Source organism: Anabrus simplex, chromosome 6, assembly GCF_040414725.1.
Source record: "Anabrus simplex isolate iqAnaSimp1 chromosome 6, ASM4041472v1, whole genome shotgun sequence".
Lineage (NCBI taxonomy): Eukaryota > Metazoa > Arthropoda > Insecta > Orthoptera > Tettigoniidae > Anabrus > Anabrus simplex.
The window spans coordinates 169055057-169067732 of record NC_090270.1 but is presented as its reverse complement, the minus strand read 5'-3'; the positions used below and the strand labels follow the sequence as shown (position 1 = coordinate 169067732).

The 12676-nt window shown below is 41.1% G+C and overlaps 1 protein-coding gene across 3 annotated transcripts in view; it reads right to left on the bottom strand.

Moving 5' to 3' along the window:
- Window positions 1-12676, bottom strand: part of Hel89B (histone acetyltransferase 1) — a 570925-nt gene that overhangs the window by 462415 nt on the left and 95834 nt on the right. The gene's annotated exons all lie outside the window — the stretch shown is intronic.

The window sequence follows — 12676 nt, the reverse complement described above, 5'->3', positions numbered from 1 at the left end:
AGTTTTATACTAGGGTGTTTGCCCTTCATTTTCCTGAAGATCAGATTGTACAGGCTATTGTAGAGGGAATTTCACCTCCCTATAGGTCATATTTGTGTTTCGCGGCGTGCCCGCAAACTTTCTCTGAACTTGAAGCATTGGCCGTTTCAGCGGAAGGAGTTAGATATGCCGATTCTTTGCGTGTCGCGAAAGAACCCCCGCCTTCCTTTAGTAACACTCGGCCTCCACCTCGCCGACCAGTCAATCCCCGTAAATGTTATGCTTGCGGGTCGCCTGACCATCTGCGCGACAAGTGTCCACTGATCAAGTCAAGTGGGACAAGGAATGGAGCCGGGTCATCACAAGGCTGTTTTAAGTGCGGGGCCTTCTCACATATCGCCAAGAATTGCCCAAACTCAAATAGCACCCCCTGCTGCTCAACTTCTGGTGCAAATTCCAGCTATGCTAATAATAAAAAGTGACTAGTGGCTTCGGCTGAGTCGACTAATCCATCTTCCCGAGACTCAGCCCCTAGTAATCAGGTTGTAAATGCAGAGAAAGATCTGCCTTCAAATTCATCTTTTGAATGCCCTAAAGAATGTCTTAGGATTGCGGCGGATACCCCCGCACCTGTTCCTTTTCTTAAGATTGAGTTAAATAACGAGCCTATAACTGCTCTATTAGATTCAGGCAGTGTTTGTTCCATTATTTCGGCTGAATGGTACTCGAAATTGAAATCTGTTTGTAAACTTCCTGTCTATGACTCTTCCCCTATTCAATATGTTTCGGCTAATTCATCTCCATTAGAAATTCTAGGTTCCGTACTGGTCAAAATTCGTATTTTTAAATTTACATGGAAAATTAAACTGTTTGTGGCTAAGCACTTGTCTTGCCCCATCATACTGGGAGCGGACTTTATTTCTCACACTGGTCTTGTGCTCGATCTCCAGTCTAGGTCGTGCACATTCAAATTTGCGTCCAATTGCAATATTCCCTTGTTAAAGTGTAATTCTGTATCATGTTCATCTATTTCGCCTACCCAGGATGAGATGTTGTTAGACCTTAGACATCTACCTGAGGAGCAGGCTGATAGTATTCGTAAATTGTGTCAGTCGTTTCCTGAGGTGTTCTCTGATACTCTTGGTGTTACTGACCTTATTGAATACAAAATTGAGGTCACGGATTCGATTCCTGTCCGTTTTCCACCATATAGGCTATCTCCACCTAAAATGAAGGCTCTAAAAGAAATTATCGACCAGATGTTGAAGGATGGTATTATTAGGCCCTCTAAGTCGGCGTATTCATCGCCTATTTTTCTAGTCCCGAAACCCCAAGGAGGCTTCAGGCCTGTCATTGATTACAGGGCTCTCAATCGGAAGGTGGTGTTGCAATCTGTGCCCCTTCCCGACCTTCATTCTTGCTTTTCATGGTTTCGTAAGGCCAAGTTCTTCACTATCTTGGACTTGAATCAGGCCTATAATCAAATTCCCCTTGCCGAAGAGTCTAAACACCTTACAGCGTTTGCCACGGACTGGAATTTATACGAATACAACCGCGTGCCTTTCGGGCTCCCCACCGGAGCAGCTGTGCTCACTAGGCTACTAGATAGGGTCTTCTCCGACATCAAATTCGAGTACTTATATCACTACTTGGACGATGTCGTCGTATTTTCAGAAACTTTTGAAGAACATCTAGATCATCTGCGAGAAGTTCTCGATCGCCTTCGTAAGGCTGGGTTAACTGTTAAGTTGTCCAAGGTTGCCTTTGCTAAGCCCTTTATGTCATTCCTAGGGCATATTGTGTCACCCGATGGTGTAGCGGTCGATCATTCTAGAACACAGGCCATCCGTGATTTTAAACCTCCCAAGGACATTAAAGGCATCGCCAGGTTTATTGGTATGGTGAATTTCTTCAGAAAGTTCATTCCTAACTTTGCTAATAGAGCGGCGCCCTTAAACCTTCTTCGTAGGAAAGGCATCAAATTCGAGTGGGGACCTTCGCAACAAGCCGCTTTCGAAGATCTTAAATTAGCTCTCTGTAATGCCCCTGTACTTGCTATGCCTGATTTCTCGAAGAAATTCATCGTCCAAACGGACGCGTCGTCGTCAGCTGTAGCTGCAGTCCTTCTTCAAGAGACTGAACTAGGGAGGCGACCCATCGCCTATGCATCTAGGACATTGTCAGCTCAAGAAGCCAAGTATTCCATCTATGAGCTCGAAGGTTTGGCAGTTTTATTTGCCTTAGAAAAGTTCCGTCCCTATCTGGAACATGTCAAATTCGACCTGGAGACAGATAACCAAGCCTTAAGCTGGGTCTTAGGTAGGCCGCGTCGTACTGGTCGTATAGCCCGTTGGGCCATCCGTATTTCTGCCTTCCAATTCGATGTCAGGCATATCAGAGGTACCGAAAATGTTATTGCTGATGGACTCAGCCGTATGTTTTCTAACGACGTCGAGACCCATGAACAGGTCGACAGTTCATCACCCCCCGAGTCCATGCTATCCGGTGTTAATGCCATCTTAACAGATGCTCCCATGCTTTTTAGGGACATTGAGAAATACCAACGTGAAGATTCGACGCTGGCTCCGATAATGGAAACCCTTTCTTCTGGGGAACATGTTGTCCCTTATGTTCTGAGGAATGGTGTTTTATGTTGCCCTTCGAGGCATGATAAGATGATGAAAGTTGTCATTCCAGCTGTTCTTGTGCCTATGATCTTCAAGTATTATCATGAAACCCCATTAGGAGGGCATCTGGGTATCTTTAAAACTCGTGAAAAGATTCGTGAAAGGTTCATCTGGAAGGGTATGGACGGTGAAATTCGTGAACTTGTAAAAGCCTGTAAATCTTGTTTGCTTAGTAAACCAACCATGTCCACTAAGGTAGGCCTTTTGTCTTCTCATCAAGCGTCGCGCCCCATGGAACGCCTGTATATTGATTATGTGGGACCCTTCCCCCAGTCAAAGGGGAATGCCAACAAGTTCATCTTTGTATGTGTAGATGGTTTTACTAGATTTTCCTGGTTATTTCCGACTAAGCTGGCTACCGCTCAGTCCACCATTACCTGCTTAAATTCTATTTTTGCTTCTTTTGGTCCGTGTCAATATATTGTATCTGATAATGCTAAGGCTTTTACATCTAATTTATTTCGTAAATTCTGTTTTGACTTATCAATATCTCATGTAACTACTTCTGCATATTACCCGCAACCATCTCTGGCTGAACGGGTTAACCGTAATCTCAGGTCCGCTCTCATTGCTTATCATCATGAAGATCCTTCCAGGTGGGACACGTCCCTGCATTGGTTAGCTTTTGCTTTGAATTTGGCGGTTCATGAATCTCACAAGTTTACTCCAGCTTCTTTGATGTTCAAGTTTGTTCCCAACTCGCCGCTCTCTAACCTCTGGTCTCTGAGTGACATTCTGCCCGAGACAATAGATCCGGACAACATTAAAGATCTTTGGAAGAAGGCTAAAGCCAATCTTAAAGTGTCTCATGAAAAGGTTAGGGAAAGGTATGATCGTGGACGGAGACCCACCCCTTTGAAGGTAGGTGACCAGGTTATGGTCAAAAATTTTGTTCCTGCGGGCAAGCTTGCCCCCAGATTTCAGGGGCCTTGTATCATTCTCGATTTTCTTACGCCGGTTACCTTATTGTTAAGTAATCCAGCCACCGAGAGGATATTTAGAGTTCACCTGTCCCAGGTGAAACCGGTGTAATTTCTGTGTTAACTTACTTCATATTATTTTGAAAGGATATGAAGGTTATATTTTTTTTGAGTTTCACTTTTAAGGCATTCTGCACTACCTATAATATTTTGTTTCTGATGTAAGCATTTTTGTAAAACCTGTCCCGACCCGTTAAACTGCCATTCTGTCCTTGCCACGGCCATTACCACGCTCCCGTCTCCTGCTCCACCTTACACTGTGGCTTCATAATATTTAATGCCATGGATATCTACACGCCGCCGGCCCCTCAACCTCTCCATAATGCCTGTACCCTCAATGAAGACGATGGTCCAACACAATTCTGCCGCCTAGCTTTAATGTTTCAGTGCCCCCGCAGCCGCGCAGCGCCGTGCAGCAACTGGGGAGGGGGATGGGCCCCCTCCTCTCCAGCGAGGCCGACATGTGCACGGCGAGCCGGAGCTCTCCTCCCGGCCAAGGCGGATGTGCGGCGCACGACCTGCTACTGGCCCGCAGCCTGTATATGTTCACCGCGGGCGCGGCGTGTTTCAACACCTCTGCTCCCCTCATAGTGCGGGCGAGCGGTATCTCAGGGTACTTAAGGGGTCCGAGCGGCCTCCCTTTGGACGCAAGCTGCAACGGCCGGTCTGGCCATCCAACTTCATCAACATCAACTACATGGGCAGTTACTATAAGAGATAACTACACTTGGGAATTCAACAGCAATATTTGGTGGACATGGCAAAAGTTTCCTTCACTTTTAAGTATTAAAAGCTTATCTTCAGAAATTCAACTTCTATAAACAGAAAGACTTTACTTCACCTGCAACAACAAAATTTTGGAACCGAATTAAGAAATTTCTCAAATACTTCTGCAAGTTATCTGAATATCAACATCAAAACTTGGGACTTATTCTCAAACAAAAGTTTATGTTCTTCTGTGTTACCCCTTGGAGGAACTTTTGGGGGGGGAGGTCTGTACCGGGCGGTACACCTCCACACCGTTTATTTAAAAGTTGCGCCATTTAAAACTCCTCTTCTGGAGGAAGTCTGAACTTTATCTACGGTCTTAATTTCCAAATTTCTCAGAAGATGTCACTACCTGGAAATTTTTGAGTTTGTGAACTGTGTCATTTTCGACGTACTTTTGTTTTGCTTGTATTAAGAAGTGTGAACTTTCTCTTCTAGAGGACACTACTGAAGATCTACAATAGTGCAACCTAGTGCGGAGTCAAAGAACTATTTTGTTGGAGAAAATTTAATTTCAAAAGTTTGTTCTTTGTTAAATTTCTTTCTGTCATTGTTTAAGTTGGCAATATTTACCCCTTTTTTTCCCCTTGTTATGAATGTATCCAATCCCTAAATTCTTCTATTAATTTCTGGCCAATCAGGGGTATCTTCCCCCAACTTGTATCTGTTGCGGGGTCCTACCCAATAAAATCTTTGTGGGAGGGTGTTTTCTTTCCCCTAACGCCTAGAATCTTCCACGAGAGGATATAAACTGCTGATTTTTGGGTCTCCGGGCCACTTCTGTTCCATCTTTCAGTGTGTAAAGTTCATAGCAGGAGGCGGGAAGCGCCTCTTTCCTCGGCAGCGGTCAACAATAAGGTAATGGCCGATTAATAACTTCTTTCTTTGCTAGCTCAGCAGTTTAACTTTCGGGGCGGGTTCTAAGCGTTCAACCATGTAACCTTTTCCTAAAAATGTAAAAACAACTGGTATCTATTCTATTTTCAAACGACATATTGGGATAGAGAGTGCTTAACCCTCTCGAGCTCCCACTCACATCGTCTTGAGGTGAACTTATTTTTCTCAACCAATTCTTCCGTAATGTAATGTAAATTGCTATTAAGTCACCTCTGTAGTATGGGATTAGCCCTTGTATCAACGGCCTAGTGCCAAGTAGGTCTTTATCAAGTGTATTAGGAGTGCAAGTTCGCCTCCTCTCAAATGGTTTTAGAGGTCATTTAATTAACCTGCTTTTCGTTTGATAGACCTCAGTAGATTGGGTATTTTACCCCTGTGTTTATGTCCGTTGAGGACAGCTTGAAGGTGAAGGTTGGTGTGGCCTGTGATTGGCTTACACTTTGAGAGCAGATTGCTCTTTTGAATTCGATTTTGTATGCCTCGAGGAGGCTTTACTGTGTAATTTGGAGCAAGTGCTCCAGGGTTTGATTGGGGTCTTCTGCCCCTTTGTTAAAATTGGTATATCGGAAAGTTGGGCTAAGTGCTCAAGAAGTGTGAACTCAGGGCTAGAAGCCCAAATTCTGTAATCCCTGTACTTGTACATTTCAAATTGTGTTTTCGGCTACTAAGTACCTGTTCTTTGTTATTACTTAATTTTGAAAAGAAAATATAACCTTGTTAAATTTTACAGTAACTTTGTTTCCGTAGTTTGAGACTCATTCACGCCCGCACCTTCTTTCTCCTCTACCTACCACCAAAACACGGTAACACTTAGTATTGATTAAATTTGATATATTAATGTAAATTTCAGTTTGCAAAACGTAATCATATTTTGCACGCATTAAATACGCATAAATGCTGCTTTGTAAGCAAGTAGATGGTTTGTATTATATTTTTAATGTATACTGAAATTCGTGAAACTGAAGCATAAAGCGCCTATTTAGTTTCGGCTGTACAGTTGCTTTTAAATTAATATAACCGTACCTTGAATAAAAATTAAATGGTTAAACATACGTAGTTTTGTTACTTACATTATGTGCTGGTTAGATTCACACCTTCGTCTTTTTCCGTTTTCCGTGGAATTTCCGGGTTTTTTAAGTTCTTGAATGACCTCTAGAAGGGTAGTCTCGTGCAATCGACCAACAGTAATCGGCTATCATATTCACATCCCAACGTCCCTGATAGCGTCGTTCTGCATCTCTGAGACCCTGATGGAAACCTTTCACCTTGTTCTTCACTGATAGCTTCTAAATTTGGAGGGAAATAATCCAGATGCGAAGCTAAGAAATGAAGCTTAAGGCTCACATTACAACCGAGTTCCTTAAACTTTACCAACATTTTCCTTACAATGTACTGAGGGTCCTTAATGTTGCCAAGGAATTTAGTCACTACATCTTTGAATGTGTTCCATGCCTCTTTCTCTCAATTTTGGTCATTGTATCTATGAAATTTTTATCCTTCACCAGTTTACGAATCTGTGGTCCATCAAATACGCCTTCTTCGATTTTTGCATCTGATAATGAGGGAAATTTAGAGGATAAATGAAGGGGTTAAAGTCAAAGTGGTGTAAGTCAATTTTCGGTAGAAGTTGACTTAGGCACAGAAAGGCGATGTAGAAATAAAAAACTGTTCATAGAAAAAGTGGAGTAAGTCAGAGCTTCACTCATTTCGTCGTTAGATGGCAGCACAAGTTAGACTGGTAATGGATCATCTGTTTTGCTGATAACTGAAGTGGTGTGAGTCAGACTTACACCAGTGTGGTTGTAATTGTTCCGCGATGTTCATCGAGTGTTGAATGCATGCGTGAATACTCAAAGAAACGATGGATTCTGAAATAAGTTTAAGTGATCCGTTGGATGAGCTGGAGTCCAGTGATGAATGGGAGCGTGAACAAGGAGAAAACACATCAGAAACAGATGATGGTAAGTACTATTCACCTTCTAACCTCTCAGTTACTCACCTACTAACCTATTTTGTTGCAACGTTTTTAGCAAGTACTTACATTAGATTATGCCTTAGGTCCTTTTGGTCTACTATTCCCTGAATAATACACCTTTGTAATCGGTTCGGAAAAAAAGAAAGGAAAAATGGAGAAAAATGCATGAAGAGTGATGTTTTTAGTGAATTTTCTGTGATTATTGAAAATGGTCGTGTTGAGTATCGTTTTTCACGTAATTTTGAATGCTGAATCGAAGCTTCCCCTGCAGTTTTTTATTTCGGTAGTAAGTGTAACAAGATGTTTGTTGTTTCAGAATCAGAAGGAGATGAAGAGGTAGACGGCGGACGCCAGCGCAACCATTCCAGCGAATTTCCTACTGCTGGAACTTCCGAGAATCGAGAAAACGCTCACCCGAGAACAAGGAAAAGACAAAAACACGAAAGTAAAGCTCAAAAGCGAAAGCGAGCACGAAATTCAGGGCTCCCGTACGTGTCCTCTAGAGGAAAAGAAGTGGCCGGTAAGCTGTATCAGAACTTTGATTGTAAATGTAAAAAAAAGTGTGTGGAGAACGTACCTGAAGTGGCGAGGCGAGAAATTTTCGACACCTTTTGGAAGCTAAGCAGTTTTTCTGAACAAAACGTATTTTTATGTGGTTTGATTGTGCAACAGAAACCTAATGTAAGACGCCCACGAAATTCAACGAGAAATGCAAAGTCTGTTTCAAACAGCTTCAGATTCCAAGTCAGAGGCAATAGCGTTACTGTGTGCAAGCGTTTTTTCTTACAAACACTCCAAGTTTCGGATGGGCGAATGACAAGGGCAATACAAAAAGTACGAGAGGGTCAACAACCAGGAAGTGATGGCCGAGGACGCCATCCCCCCAAAAATAAAACACCGGAGGCTGCCATGAATGGTGTGCGTGACCACATAGCATCTTTCCCATCGTATCAATCGCACTACAGTAGATCAGAGAACCCTAACAGGAAATACCTTCCTCCTGACATGAATGTACGTACAATGTATGAACTGTACAAAGAAAAGTGCACGGAAAAAGGTGATATTCCTGTTTCTGAAGCCATCTACCGTCGAACCTTTAGCAATGAGTTCAACTTGCATTTCCACCGGCCTCTTAAAGATACGTGCACCAGATGCGATGTGCTTGACAAGAAGATTGAAGTGTGTGAAGATGAAGACGAATCTACAAAGCTGAAGGCTGAAAAAGAATTACACCTCAGAAATGCCGAAAAGGTGAGAGAGGCTAGAGATCGGGACAAAGTGAAAGCACGGGAAGACGAATCTTTCTATGGTCTGACATTCGACCTCGAAAAGGCTTTGCCATTTCCTGTTTTGACGACGTCCGTGGCTTACTATAAGCGGAATATGTATTGTTATAACCTTGGCTGCCATGAACTTGGAACAGGTTTAGGCTTCATGTTCTGCTGGGATGAAACGATCGCTTCTCGTGGGTCTCAAGAGATTGGTTCCTGTATCGTCAAACATCTTGCAGCAAGAGCGTCATCTGCTAGGCACATAGTGTTGTACAGTGACGCATGCACGGGCCAAAACCGTAATATTAAGTTTTCCTTGTACCTCATGAAGTACATACAGGGCCCTCAAAGCAATGCAGAAATTATCGATCACAAATTTATGGTAAGTGGCCACTCTTTTCTACCCAACGACGCTGAATTTGGATCAATTGAATCGTACGCAAAGAAGAAGTCCATTTATACTGCAGACGACTGGTACAGTATCATAATGAAGTGCCGAAGGAACAATCCATTCATGGTGACGAAAATGAGCCGAGAGGATTTCAAATCTGTTGCAAAGTTGGAAAGTTGTATCACGCGACGAAAGAAAAATGAGAACAACATTGCTGTTAATTGGTTGAAAATTCAATGGATACGAATTTTGAAAGATCAACCTTACACTCTCTTCTACAAAGAAACTGTGAATGAGGATATCCCATTTTCTAAACTAAATCTAAAGGCAGCAAAGCCCGGTAGGCGACATTCTCTGGCCAACGTTTCTCAAGATGTTTTGTACCCAAGGGGAAGGCCTGTTACCGAGGCTAAAAAGAAAGATATGCTTGATCTTCTGCCATACATTCCACCAGTGAAACATGAATTCTTCGTTTCCCTGCGAACCACTATTGAAGAAGGTGAGGAGCTTGTAGATGTTGGACCTCTGGAAATTGTGGAAACCACATATCCTGATGAAATAGACTGAATCCGTATTGCCATGTTAAAAACATTAAGACTCCATTCGTGATAAAAAATTAAATTGTTTGTATTATTCTTATACTTTGTGTAATGTTCAATAAAAATGTGTTTGAGAAGTGCAAGTCAACTTTACATCATTTTGTTGATGTCCATAGTGGTGTAAGTCTTTGGTTTTAGGTCATACAGTGGTGTATGTCACAGGCTTTGGTAAGGCACAGTGGTGCAAGTGACTTTGGTTAGTGCGTGAGGTACAACTTTTGAGCAAAAAAAATTTCAAATCAAGCCTAATCCCTAAGTTTGGACCTACGTAGTACCTCTAAAACAATACCATCACAAAAACTTGTCTACTGAATTAACTACAATACCTTTCGCATTATGCTCATTTCCTAAAAACGATGATAAAGTGACTTACACCACTATACCTTTAACCCCTTCAAATATTGGAAGCATAGGCTACTTTTATCTAATGCCTTGACATACTCTTTCATCAATGCTAATTTGATGTGCAAGGGTGGAAATAGAATGTTTTCAAGGTCAATAAGACTTACATTCAAGACATTTTTGGATCCTGGTTGTAGTTGTTTCCTTTCTGGCCAGTTCACCGTATCCCAATGTTTATCCCATGTCCTGCTAACCTATTCGCATAGGAAACAGGGAAATTTTGCATAGCCTTTTTGTTGTCCCAGGAACAATCCAACGATCTTCAAATCACTACAAATTTGCCACCCATGCTCATGATATTTAATATTTTCAAGCACCAACTTTAAGGTCTCGTATGTTTCAAACATTTTTGTGGAGTGTGCAAGGGGTACGGATGCCAGAACATTTGTATTATAAAGCAAAATAGCCTTTAAACTTCTTTTGGAGGAGTCAATAAAAAAACGCCAGTTACTAGGATCATACTCTTTCTCTCCCAATTGATGTAGAAAATTTGAAACATCCGTACAAAATACAAGTTCATCTTCTTGAGTGTAATACTTTCGGAATTCTTTGTCACGATTTCGGTACCAGGAAAATGTAACACCGTGTGCCAACATATTCTTTTTGCACAATCTTGAACCAAGTAATTCACATTTTTCTTTGGTTAGCTCTAAGTCCCTTATCTGATCATTTAATTCGGATTGCGTGAATTTGTTTGAAGGTGTGTCATATTGATGTGGCTCAAAATCTACTTCTTCATCATCAGATTGCAATGCAAACAATAACAAATCGAATCACATAATTGTATTCTAAAAAACGTTGCGCGAGAACATCTCTCAACATTATATCTTACGAATTCATGCAGATGCTAAAACACTGAATTGCGTCAAAACTAGACGTGATAGGAAAAAAATAGCATCATTTTCAGAATCAGGGCAGCGATTTCCGTAAGAATTACACATTTTCTATTTTACCGCAAAATCATGTTGGCTAGTGTAATCCTTTCACTACGCTAGTCATAGTAGCTTACCCACTGCCCTATTTTCTTATTCAATATTAAACCAATTAATGCATCCCTCCCCATCCCCTGCTTGATTATGTGTTCATAAATCGACCAAGTTTCACTTATGCCGCATAATGGAAAAGGCATTATTAACTTTGGAAGAATTATATAGCTTGATAGCACAAACATCAGCCATCATCATTTCTGGCCGTTGACCCCCAAAGTCCTCTGACCCTTTTGATCTACACCCACTGAAATCAGCTTACTTACTTATTGGAAGATCACTGACATCCGTTCCTAATCTTGAGTCACATCTATCCGTATATCAACGAATGCAACAGATGCAGCAGCATTTTTAAGTACACTGGTCCAAGGTATATATCGCAGAACTTCAATGTCGAACGAACTGGAAATCACTGCAAGGTACCATTGAGGAAGGAACAAAGTTGTGGTGAAAGATGACAAAATACCCCCCACGAAGTGACAATTGAGACGTGTAATAAAACATCCGGGAAGGGATTCGGTAGTGTGGATGGTCTCTTTATGGACTGCAAAGGAGATAAAACGTAAAGCAGTGACTCGGTTATGTCCTCCTCCTATTGAGGCTTCTGCTTCAACTGATAATTAACATAAAATTTGAGATTATATATAACATGACATGTTCATTTGTATTACCTACAGTTAATGATTTACTTACTCTCTTTTTATTTTAAGAGTATTTCAAACTTGAAGTTCCTGACAATATTTCTAGAGTTATCAGCATCTGTTACTGAGTCTGTTCATGTCTAGTTATCCATATATTTAGTTTAATTGTTATGACTAGTTATCCATACACTGTATTTAGTTTAGTTGTTCCTTGGCTAGTTATCCATATACAGTATTTAGTTTAGTTCATTTCTAGCTACCAGTATCTATACATTTAATTTATATTGAAAAATGTACACTCTTCAAGGCAAGGAGTTTATGTTTACGCTTATCTATAACCAAATTAACTACCTCTGTTTGTGGTCTTGTCATACAATTTTCTTCTGTTACATATGTTCTCTTAAATCTACCTTCTTGCAGCTTTCTATGAACAAACAAAAAAAAAAAAAAACATGATATGAAATGCAGACACCATGTTGGGTCTCAAGAGAAGCTACATAAGCTACTACCAAAGGAATTTCATACAATTACCATAATACATATTGCTGTTCAGCCTTAGAACTCTGGGCACTTGTTTTGTCATCTAAGGTACAACAATGTGCGAGTTATCTCGAAGAATTCTCATTCTTAATGATAGTCTATATGTGTCAGCATTTCTCTGACATCATCTTTGCATAGCAACTTACGCAGGCACAACAATTATACATTCTATGAAGAGAGTATATTTAGAGAAGCTCATGTCAGATGTCAGGAATGTGTGACAGCAGATAAACACTGGTTAGTATTCATGAAATAAATTTACACTAAAATTGTGTTCATGTTACTATTGATCATCATCATCATCATCATCATCATCAACAACAACTGCAGTTTCCAGCTGTTGGCCGGGTCTCCTTGTTACTACTGATAAAAGTTGGTTCACGTCACAATAAAAGTTGTGTGAGCAGATATGTAAGGGGAACTTGTCCATTCATAGAGCTGACAATTGATGCATCTCTGGTCCAGTGACAACTGCAGTCAGTAGCAGCTGAAGGCTAAAAGTAACCCTCTTGAGATATGAGCAAAATTTGTGAGAAGAGAAAATGTAAAAAAGAAGGGGA